Raw genomic sequence first — 12,433 nt, 5'->3', positions numbered from 1 at the left:
GGTCCCAATTCTCCTCGTCCAAAAGGACTCAAAAGGATCAGAGGAACTCAGATTCTTGGCGGGCTCAGTCACGCCCAAAAAAGACAGCCGGAAGACCCGCTACCAAGGCGGCTTCCTCATGACTTTCGGCCTCCTCTCTCCGCATCCTCGGTCGGTGGCAGGCTCTCCCGCTTTGGCGACGTTTGGCTGCCACAGGTCCAAGACCGTTGGGTGAGAGACATTCTGTCCCACGGGTACAGGATAGAGTTCAGTTCTCGTCCTCCAACTCGATTCTTCAGAACGTCTCCGCCTCCCGACCGAGCCGATGCTCTTCTGCAAGCGGTGTGCACTCTAAAGGCAGAAGGAGTGGTGATCCCGGTTCCTCTTCAGGAGCAAGGTCACGGTTTTTACTCCAATTTGTTTGTGGTACCAAAAAAGGACGGATCTTTCCGTCCCGTTCTGGACCTAAAACTTCTCAACAAGTACGTGAAAACCAGACGGTTCCGGATGGAATCCCTCCGCTCCGTCATCGCCGCAATGTCTCAAGGAGATTTCCTAGCATCAATAGACATCAAGGATGCTTATCTCCACGTGCCGATTGCTCCAGAGCATCAGCGTTTTCTACGCTTCGTGATAGGAGACGAGCACCTTCAGTTCGTAGCTCTGCCTTTCGGTCTGGCGACAGCCCCACGGGCCTTCACCAAGGTCATGGCAGCAGTAGTAGCAGTCCTGCACTCTCAGGGACACTCTGTGATCCCTTACTTAGACGATCTGCTTGTCAAGGCTCCCTCTCAAGAGGCATGCCAACACAGCCTGAACGTTGCGCTGGAGACTCTCCAGAGTTTCGGGTGGATCATCAACTTTTCCAAGTCAAATCTGACCCCGACCCAATCGCTAACATATCTTGGCATGGAGTTTCATACTCTCTCAGCGATAGTGAAGCTTCCGCTGGACAAACAGCGTTCACTACAGACAGGGGTGCGATCTCTCCTTCAAGACCAGTCACACCCCTTGAGACGCCTCATGCACTTCCTAGGGAAGATGGTAGCAGCAATGGAGGCAGTCCCTTTCGCGCAGTTTCATCTGCGTCCACTACAATGGGACATTCTTTTTCGCTCCTAATTGGGAGACCCAGACAGTGGGTGTATAGCTACTGCCCTCTGGAGGCCGCACAAAGAACTACACTTAAAAGTGTAAGGCCCCTCCCCTTCTGGCTATACACCCTCCCGTAGGAGTACAGATTCCTCAGTTTTAGCTTTGTGCGCAAGGAGGTCAGACACGCACGCATAGCTCCATTGTTTTTAGTCAGCAGCAGCTGCTGACTATGTCGGATGGAAGAAAAGAGGGCCCATACAGGGCTCCCAGCATGCTCCCTTCTCACCCCACTGTATGTCGGAGGTGTTTGTAAGGTTGAGGTACCCATTGCGGGTACGGCGGCAGGAGCCCACATGCTGATTCCTTCCCCATCCCTTTTTACAGGGCTCTGGGTGAAGTGGGATTTACTGGTCTCCAGGCACTGAGACCGTGCTCCATCTACAGCCCCTGGAGAAGATGCTGGATGGAGCGGAGTACATCAGGGACATGGCCCTGCTTCCTCAAGGTACTCTGTGTCCCCGTGCAGGCGCTCACACCGCAGCATGCTGGGTGTTGTAGTGCGCCGGGGGACAGCAGCGCTACGGCGCTTGTGCCATGGCCTCATTCAGCTTCGCTGAAGCAGGCACACTTATAGGAATCGGTCGCGCCGGCCGCTGGGACTGCGGCGCGGCTGGCACTTGTGGTGCGCCGGGGACTTCAGCGCGGCCCGCGCTTTTACGGCGGCCGCGCTGATAACTCGAGTCCCCGGCTTTTGCGGCCTGCTTCCGTTCGTTCCCGCCCCCGGACCTGCCAGTCAGGAGAGGGGCGGGACGCTGGCCACGTCTAGGAATCGGTCACGCCGGCCGCTGGGACTGCGGCGCGGCTGGCACTGGTGGTGCGCCGGGGACTTCAGCGCGGCCCGCGCTTTTACGGCGGCCGCGCTGATAACTCGAGTCCCCGGCTTTTGCGGCCTGCTTCCGTTCGTTCCCGCCCCCAGACCTGCCAGTCAGGAGAGGGGCGGGACGCTGGCCAGTGCATCAGCGCCGAGGGCTGGAGTCGTTTTTACATACTCCAGCCCTCACAATCGGCACAGAGGGGACACTGTTTCCCGCACTTTTGTTTGGGAACTCCCACGGACCGCCCCTCTCCACAGACGCCGGCAGCCATTCCTGCTGACACGCTGCGCTGCAGAGGGGAGCCGGGGAGACCCAGACAAGGAATTCTGCAGCCTCTTACCCGCTATTCAGCGGGCGGTAAGCAGCCCTCAGGGCTCACCCCCTCTTGTGCCAGTAGTATTCTTAGTATTTTGTTTCTACAAATACTTTGTATTGCATAGCGCTGGTCGCCCTTTGGCTATAGACTCTCTCACATTGCAGAGAGCCAGCAGCATGTCGCCCGTAAAACGCAAGGGTGCCAAGGCGCAGACATTATATGCTTCCTGCACCGCATGTGGGACTTTTCTACCGGCAGGCTCCACGGACCCCCATTGTGTGCAGTGCTCGGCCCCTGCGGCGCTTGCACAGTCGGGACCTCTGCTGGACGTGACCCAGGGTGTACCACCTGTGAATGCTGTCCAGGTGACAGGAACTGAGTTTGCAGCTTTTGCTGACAGAATGTCTCTCACTATGTCACAAATTCTTGACACATTGCGAGCTAGGCCTGTACTTCAGGCCACGGACACTGTGCAATCATTGCCCCCTGGTCCCCCTCAGCTCCAAGCTCCGGGACGGGCATATACACCTCAGGGTGAAGACTCTGACTCGGACGATGGCCCCGGGCAGCCTAAGCGGGCTCGCTATGACGGGCCTTCACATTCATCTCAATGGTCAGGATCCCAGCGAGATGAATCTATGGGTGATGAGGCGGACGTAACTGATCAGGATTCTGATCCTGGGACCGCTCTCAATCTAGATACACCAGATGGTGACGCCATAGTTAATGATCTTATATTTAACATCAATAAGATGTTAAATATTTCCCCACCAGCTCCTCTTGTGGAGGAGTCAGCTTCGCAGCACGAGAGAATCCATTTCAGATACCCTAAGCATACTTTAAGCACTTTTCTGGACCACGCTGACTTTAGAGACGCAATCCAGAAACCCCACGCTTATCCTGAAAGGCGTTTTCCTAAACGGCTTAAAGATACACGCTATCCTTTTCCCCCTGAGGTGGTCAAGGGTTGGACCCAGTGTCCAAAAGTGGATCCTCCAATTTCCAGGCTTGCAGCTAGATCCTTGGTTGCAGTTGAAGATGGAGCGGCACTTAAAGATGCCACTGACAGGCAGATGGAGCTCTGGCTGAAATCCATCTATGAAGCGATTGGAGCGTCATTAGCGCCTTCTTTTGCAGCCGTATGGGCACTCCAAGCTATCTCAGCCGGGCTTGCGCGAGTTGACTCCGTCACACGTGCATTTGCCCCGCAGGTAGCACCATTGACCTCGCAAATGGCGGCATTCGCGTCGTACGCGATTAATGCTGTTCTTGACGCTACAAGCCGCACGGCAGTGGCGTCAGCCAACTCCGTTGTTTTGCGTAGGGCCCTGTGGTTGAGACATTGGAAAGCAGATTCTCATTCCAAGAAGTGCTTAACCAATTTGCCTTTTTCTCGTGACCGATTGTTTGGAGAGCGTTTGGATGAAATCATCAAACACTCCAAGGGTAAGGACTCATCCTTACCGCAACACAGACAAAACAGACCCCAACAGAGGAAGGGTCAGTCTGGTTATCGGTCCTTTCGAGGACCGGGCAGGTCCCAATTCGCCTCGTCAAAAAAGACTCAAAAAGACCAGAGACGCTCAGATTCTTGGAGGTCTCAGTCACGCCCAAAAAGGACAGCCGGAGGAACCGTTGCCAAGACGGCGTCCTCCTGACTTGCGGTCTCCGATTCCCACACCCGCGGTCGGTGGGAGGCTTTCCCACTTTGGCGACATCTGGCTGTCACACGTCAAAGACCGTTGGGTGAGGGATATTCTGTCTCACGGGTACAGGATAGAGTTCAGTTCTCGTCCGCCAACTCGTTTCTTCAGAACTTCTCCACCACCAGACCGAGCCGATGCTCTGTTCCAGGCGGTGGCCGCTCTAAAGGCGGAAGGAGTGGTGACCTCCGTCCCTCTTCAGGAACAAGGTCACGGTTTTTACTCCAATCTGTTTGTGGTCCCAAAAAAGGACGGATCGTATCGGCCCGTCCTGGATCTAAAGTTGCTCAACAGACACGTAAAAGTCAGGAGGTTCCGGATGGAATCCCTACGCTCCGTCATAGCCTCAATGTCTCAAGGAGATTTTCTAGCATCAATAGATATCAAAGATGCGTATCTCCACGTGCCGATCGCACCAGAGCATCAGCGTTTCCTACGCTTCGTCATACACGACGAACACCTGCAGTTCGTAGCGTTACCTTTCGGTCTGGCAACAGCCCCCCGGGTCTGCACCAAAGTCATGGCAGCAGTAGTAGCTGTTCTGCACTCGCAGGGTCACTCGGTCATCCCGTATCTAGACGACCTGCTTATAAAGGCACCCTCTCAAGAGGCATGCCAACACAGTCTGAAGGTGGCACTAGACACTCTCCAGAGTTTCGGGTGGATTATCAACTTTCCAAAGTCTCATCTAACCCCGACCCAATCTCTGACTTATCTTGGCATGGAGTTTCATACTCTCTCAGCGATAGTGAAGCTTCCACTGGACAAGCAGTGCTCGCTACGGACTGGAGTGCAATCTCTCCTTCAGAGCCAGTCGCACTCACTGAGGCGCCTCATGCATTTCCTAGGAAAGATGGTAGCAGCAATGGAGGCAGTCCCGTTCGCGCAGTTTCATCTGCGCCCTCTACAATGGGACATTCTACGCCAATGGGACGGGAAATCGACGTCCCTCGACAGGACTGTCTCCCTCTCTCAGACTGCCAAGGACTCTCTGCGTTGGTGGCTTCTCCCCACCTCATTATCACAGGGAAAGTCGTTCCTTCCCCCGTCCTGGGCAGTGGTCACGACGGATGCGAGCCTATCAGGGTGGGGAGCGAGAGCGTCCACCATATCCGCAGTTCACATCCCAGGCGTGGAAAACTGGGAAGCAGACTTTCTCAGTCGCCAGGGCATGGACGCAGGAGAATGGTCCCTTCACCCGGACGTGTTTCAGCAGATCTGTTGCCGCTGGGGGACGCCGGACGTCGATCTGATGGCGTCACGGCACAACAACAAGGTCCCAGTTTTCATGGCACGGTCTCACGATCACCGAGCACTGGCGGCAGACGCCTTGGTTCAGGATTGGTCGCAATTCCGACTCCCCTATGTGTTCCCACCTCTAGCATTGTTACCCAGAGTTCTCCGGAAAATCAGGTCCGACTGCCATCGAGCCATACTCGTCGCTCCAGATTGGCCAAGAAGGTCGTGGTACCCGGATCTGTGGCATCTCACGGTAGGCCAACCGTGGACACTACCAGACCGTCCAGATTTGCTGTCTCCAGGGCCGTTTTTCCATCTGAATTCTGCGGCCCTGAACCTGACTGTGTGGCCATTGAGTCCTGGATCCTAGCGGCCTCAGGTTTATCTCATGAGGTTGTTGCCACAATGAGACAGGCTAGAAAACCATCCTCAGCTAAGATCTATCACAGAACGTGGAAGATATTCTTAGCGTGGTGCTTGGCTCAAGGGTTTTCTCCCTGGCCATTTGCATTGCCAATTTTTCTTTCCTTCCTGCAGTCTGGGTTGGAAAAAGGTTTGTCGCTTAGCTCTCTTAAGGGTCAAGTCTCCGCGCTATCCGTATTCTTTCAGAAGCGCTTGGCACGGCTTTCTAAAGTACGCGTTCCTCCTTACAGACGGCCATTGGAACCCTGGGATCTGAACAAGGTTCTCATTGCTCTCCAGAAGCCGCCTTTCGAGCCTTTGAAAGAGGTTCCCCTTTCTCGGCTTTCACAAAAGGTAGTTTTTCTTGTGGCGGTCACTTCTCTTCGAAGAGTGTCCGAGCTAGCGGCGTTATCTTGCAAATCTCCCTTCCTGGTGTTTCACCAAGACAAGGTAGTACTGCGTCCAATTCCAGAGTTTTCTCCCAAGGTGGTTTCTTCCTTTCATCTCAATCAGGATATCACTTTGCCATCTTTGTGTCCGCATCCAGTTCACCAATTTGAAAAGGGTTTACATCTGTTGGACCTGGTGAGAGCACTCAGGATTTACATTTCTCGCACGGCGGCTCTACGCCGTTCTGATGCGCTCTTTGTCCTAGTCGCTGGTCAGCATAAGGGATCGCAAGCTTCCAAATCCACCCTGGCGCGGTGGATCAAGGAACCAATTCTTCACACATACCGTTCTGCTGGGCTTCCGATTCCATCTGGACTGAAGGCCCATTCTACCAGAGCCGTGGGTGCGTCCTGGGCATTGCGGCATCAGGCTACGGCTCAGCAAGTGTGCCAAGCGGCTACCTGGTCGAGTCTGCACACGTTTACCAAACACTATCAAGTGCATACCTACGCTTCGGCAGATGCCAGCCTAGGTAGACAGGTCCTTCAGGCGGCGGTGGCCCACCTGTAGGAAGAGGCTGTCTGACAGCCCGTTCATGTGGTATCTTTTTACCCACCCAGGGACTGCTTTTGGACGTCCCACTGTCTGGGTCTCCCAATTAGGAGCGAAAAAGAAGAAGGGAATTTTGTTTACTTACCGTAAATTCCTTTTCTTCTAGCTCCAATTGGGAGACCCAGCACCCGCCCTATTTGTTCTTAGGGTTTCGTTTTTTCGGGTGCACATGTTGTTCATGTTGTTTCTTAAGTTCTCCGATCGTGTTATCGGATTGAATTTGTTTTTGAAACTGTTATTGGCTTTCCTCCTTCTTGCTTTGGTACTAAAACTGAGGAATCTGTACTCCTACGGGAGGGTGTATAGCCAGAAGGGGAGGGGCCTTACACTTTTAAGTGTAGTTCTTTGTGCGGCCTCCAGAGGGCAGTAGCTATACACCCACTGTCTGGGTCTCCCAATTGGAGCTAGAAGAAAAGGAATTTACGGTAAGTAAACAAAATTCCCTTCTTCTCCGCCAATGGGACGGGAAGTCGACGTCCCTCGACAGGAACGTCTCCCTTTCTCAGGCGGCCAAGGAATCTCTTCAGTGGTGGCTTCTTCCCACCTCATTGTCAAAGGGAAAGTCCTTCCTACCCCCATCCTGGGCGGTGGTCACGACGGACGCGAGTCTGTCAGGGTGGGGAGCGGTTTTTCTCCACCACAGGGCTCAGGGTACGTGGACTCAGCAAGAGTCCACCCTTCAGATCAATGTTCTGGAAATCAGAGCAGTGTATCTTGCCCTACAAGCCTTCCAGCAGTGGCTGGAAGGCAAGCAGATCCGAATTCAGTCGGACAACTCCACAGCGGTGGCATACATCAACCACCAAGGAGGAACACGCAGTCGGCAAGCCTTCCAGGAAGTCCGGCGGATTCTGGCGTGGGTGGAAGACACGGCATCCACCATATCCGCAGTTCACATCCCAGGCGTGGACAACTGGGAAGCAGATTTTCTCAGTCGCCAGGGTATGGACGCAGGGGAATGGTCTCTTCACCCGGACGTGTTTCAGGAGATCTGTCGCCGCTGGGGGATGCCGGACGTCGACCTAATGGGGTCCCGGCACAACAACAAGGTCCCAGCTTTCATGGCGTGGTCTCACGATCACCGAGCTCTGGCGGCGGACGCCTTAGTTCAGGATTGGTCGCAGTTCCGGCTACCTTATGTGTTCCCACCTCTGGCACTGTTGCCCAGAGTGCTGCGCAAGATCAGGTCCGACTGCCGCCGCGCCATCCTCGTCGCTCCAGACTGGCCGAGGAGGTCGTGGTACCCGGATCTGTGGCACCTCACGGTAGGCCAACCGTGGGCGCTACCAGACCGACCAGACTTGCTGTCTCAAGGGCCGTTTTTCCATCGGAATTCTGCGGCCCTGAACCTGACTGTGTGGCCATTGAGTCCTGGATCCTAGCGTATTCAGGGTTATCTCAAGAGGTCATTGCCACCATGAGACAGGCTAGAAAACCAACCTCCGCCAAGATCTACCACAGGACGTGGAAGATATTCTTATCTTGGTGTTCTGCTCAGGGATTGTCTCCCTGGCCATTTGCATTGCCTACTTTTCTTTCCTTCCTACAATCTGGTTTGGAAAAAGGTTTGTCGCTAGGTTCCCTTAAAGGACAAGTCTCAGCGCTATCTGTATTTTTTCAGAAGCGCCTAGCACGACTTCCTCAGGTACGCACGTTCCTGCAAGGGGTTTGTTATATCGTCCCTCCTTACAAGCGGCCGTTAGAGCCCTGGGATCTGAACAGGGTTCTAATTGCTCTCCAGAAGCCGCCTTTCGAGCCTATGAGGGATGTTTCCCTTTCTCGCCTTTCACAGAAAGTGACTTTTCTTGTAGCGGTCACCTCTCTTCGGAGAGTGTCCGAGCTAGCAGCGCTGTCATGCAAATCTCCCTTCCTGGTGATTCACCAGGACAAGGTGGTTCTGCGCCAGATTCCGGAGTTTCTCCCTAAGGTGGTATCCCCCTTTCATCTCAATCAGGATATCTCCTTACCTTCTTTGTGTCCTCATCCAGTTCATCAATGTGAAAAGGATTTGCATTTGTTGGATCTAGTGAGAGCACTCAGAATCTACATTTCCCGCACGGCGCCCCTGCGCCGATCGGATGCACTCTTTGTCCTTGTCGCTGGTCAGCGTAAAGGGTCGCAAGCTTCCAAATCCACCTTGGCTCGGTGGATCAAGGAACCAATTCTTGAAGCCTACCGTTCTGCTGGGCTTCCGGTTCCCTCAGGGCTGAAGGCCCATTCTACCAGAGCCGTGGGTGCGTCCTGGGCATTACGGCACCAGGCTACGGCTCAGCAGGTGTGCCAGGCGGCTACCTGGTCGAGTCTGCACACTTTTACCAAGCATTATCAGGTGCATACCTACGCTTCGGCGGACGCCAGCCTAGGTAGACAAGTCCTTCAGGCGGCGGTTGCCCACCTGTAGGAAAGGGCTGTTTTACGGTCCTGTCACGAGGGTTATTTTACCCACCCAGGGACTGCTTTTGGACGTCCCAATTGTCTGGGTCTCCCAATTAGGAGCGACAAAGAAGAAAGGAATTTTGTTTACTTACCGTAAATTCCTTTTCTTCTAGCTCCAATTGGGAGACCCAGCGCCCGCCCTGTTTTCTTAGGGATTTTTGTTTTTTCGGGTACACATGTTGTTCATGTTGAATGGTTTCAGTTCTCCGATGTTTCTTCGGATTGAATTTGTTTTTAATCCAGTTATTGGCTTTCCTCCTTCTTGCTTTTGCACTAAAACTGAGGAGCCAGTGATCCCACGGGGGGTGTATAGGCAGAAGGGGAGGGGCCTTACACTTTTGAGTGTAGTGCTTTGTGTGGCCTCCGGAGGCAGTAGCTATACACCCAATTGTCTGGGTCTCCCAATTGGAGCTAGAAGAAAAGGAATTTACGGTAAGTAAACAAAATTCCCTTCTTTTCTTATATGTAAATGAGCTGTTCCAGGCTATGGGCCGTACACTGAACTGAATGACAATACACATTCAAAGCTTTTTTTTTTTTTTTCCAATCCGTGTTATCGGAGTAAAACACGGAACATTAGAACCTTTTGTCTTCTTGCAAACACGTAGCTGCAACGCTCACAGCTCTGCTGTATTACAAGAATATTGCCACACTGTCTGCCTATGAAATGGAAGTTGGAGCCTTGAGAGGACTCCTGCAGATGTCCGTTATAATCTGCAAGGAGGTTGTATGTTCTACCCTGTTTGATACGTTTCCTTCCACACTGCAGAGATGTACAAATAGGGAATTTGAATTGTGAGCCCCCATGGAGACTGCGATGATCACGTGTGTAAATAGCTGTGGAATTAATCTAATATATAAAGCTGTGTGTGTGTCCGCTAAGGGAATTCGCAGCGTCGCATTTACAATCACAAAATTTTGCACAGACTCCCCATGTGACTCAGTGAAAGTCGTAGACTGTTTTGACAGGAAAATTTAACCCCGCTCTTTACAGTTACTCTCCAAAACACCTGTCTCCATTAAAGTCAAGCTACAAATTATTAATAGCAGCTGTGAATGGTTGCTATAGGAACAAAATAAATAAATTGTTAGTATAAGAAGCTAATGTGTGAGGTAATATGATGTCGGTGGGGAGACTGATAGAGACAGACAGACATAAGCACTGACAGACAGGGAAAGAGACAGAGAGACAGTCAAAGAGACAGAGGCAGGCAGATGGGGAAAAGAGACGGGGGTGGAAAAGAGACTGATACAGAGACAGACAGAGATAGACACAGACAGGGAAAGCGACAGAGACAGACAGACTGGGAGAGAGACAGAGACAGTTACTATCCCGGACAATGCCTGGGTACTACAGCTAGTAGTGATATATAAGTGAGTAAAATAAACACAGCTCTGCAATGAGAGCAAAGAGCGGCCATTATACATCATAAAAGTAACTCCTCAGTCTATTTATTCTCTGCAGGAGGAATCTCGTACAGATCAGTATCCCATGTCCTGGAATGGATTACATATAAGAATAACGTTGACTACTTTGGAATCAGACATTAGATTGCAGATACCTTGGTATTTTTTCATTCAGCTTCCTATGATGTGTGTGCCCATATAAATGGCTTAGGAAGGCTGATCCTACTGACTAGACTCCCTGTTAAATTTGTACAGCATTAATAAGTTTGCCCTAATTATACGATGATATAATATGTCCCATTCGTTTACATTGGGGTGTAAAATGTCAATGGATTCTTGCCTCAATTCATTAAGGCTAGTGTTTTGCACAACCGTCTAAAACGGGCTTTACACGCTGCGGTATCGTTAATGAATTATCGTCGGGGTCACATTGTTTGTGACGCACATCCGGCTTCATTAACGATATCGCAATTTGTGACACTTATGTGCGACCTTAAACGATATCAAAAGCGTCCAAAATCGTTTGACGCGGAGAGGTCGTCCTGAAACATAAAATCGTTTTCTTGCTATTAACGATGTTGTTCCTCGTTCCTGCGGCACCACACATCGCTGTGTGTGACACCGCAGGAGCGACGAACCTCTCCTTACCTGCCTCCACCGGCAATGCGGAAGGAAGGAGGTGGGCTGAATGTTACGTCCCGCTCATCTCCGCCCCTCCGCTTCTATTGGACGCCTGCCGTGTGACGCCGCACGAACCGCCCCCTTAGAAAGGAGGCGGTTCGCCGGCCAGAGCGACGTCGCTAGGCAGGTAAGTCCGTGTGACGCTGCCGTAGCAATAATGTTCGCTACGGCAGCGATCACAACATATCGCACATACGACGGGGGCGGGTGCTATTGCGCTCGACATCACCAGCAAATGCTAGCAATGTTGCAGCGTATAAAGCCCGCTTAAAGGAGAGTCCTGCAGAAATAAAATACCCCAAACACACTGAGGAGCACCCAAGTGAAAATGCACCAAATTACTGGTGGCATACACATCTAAGTCAAAGGTTTATTAAGTCTACAGACATACATTTTACAAATTCAAAAACACACCAAATTATTGACAAAAATGTGATCCCTATAGTTAAAACTCCTATTCTTTCCCTATTTTTTCTTTATTCCCGCCTATCTTGTGGGGGTCGGCACCCTATAGGATCGCTGATGATTGGTGCCCCCACTCCGCGGCAACTATCCCTGCCTATTGCTTCCCACCTATCTTCCACCAATAATGTGGGGATAGATTATAGGCACCTGTGCAGATAGGTTGAAAATTGATGATTAGGAGATATAGAATAGTTATATGCTTATTACAAGTTATAAGGAAAGATATAGGATTTCATTAGAAGTGTTGACCCACTTAATGGACTACCCCAAATAGACTAACCCGATGCGTTTTTCCCCACACGTTTGGGGTTAATCAGGGGTCTTTTAAAAACTTAGACAACCCTATATATAATATATATCCTAATGGGAGACAGTGCTCGTTTTATAGAATAGTTTTTGTACAATGTATGTTCATAGACTTTATAAACCTTTTGACTTCGATACCTCTGTGAGCTACTAAAATTAAGGATCTATGAGAAAATAGAAACTGTGAACTGGCGTACACATCTCTAGAAATGTTATTCCAGTCAGAGACTAGAGTAACCTTTCTGGCTTAAGAAACACCACTACTTTCAATTAATTTGATGTGTGGGTGTAGCCATGCCCTGGGTCTGCACATTTTGGAGGAGCTGCACGAAACTTCTGAAAGATGTGTTGTTTTTTTTTTCCTTGCGCTGCACATGGGGTACGATTTACCACCACCCCTTCCTGCAGGTTCAATTTTCATAAAGAGACTAACATATGCAATTGAAAAAAGTTGCTTCCCCCCCCCCCCCGCCAGCCATTAAAAGTGAAAAAACTAAAAAAACGCACATTTGGTACATTCATATAGG

This window comes from Anomaloglossus baeobatrachus, chromosome 5, assembly GCF_048569485.1.
Source record: "Anomaloglossus baeobatrachus isolate aAnoBae1 chromosome 5, aAnoBae1.hap1, whole genome shotgun sequence".
Lineage (NCBI taxonomy): Eukaryota > Metazoa > Chordata > Amphibia > Anura > Aromobatidae > Anomaloglossus > Anomaloglossus baeobatrachus.
This window is presented reverse-complemented; position numbering follows the sequence as displayed.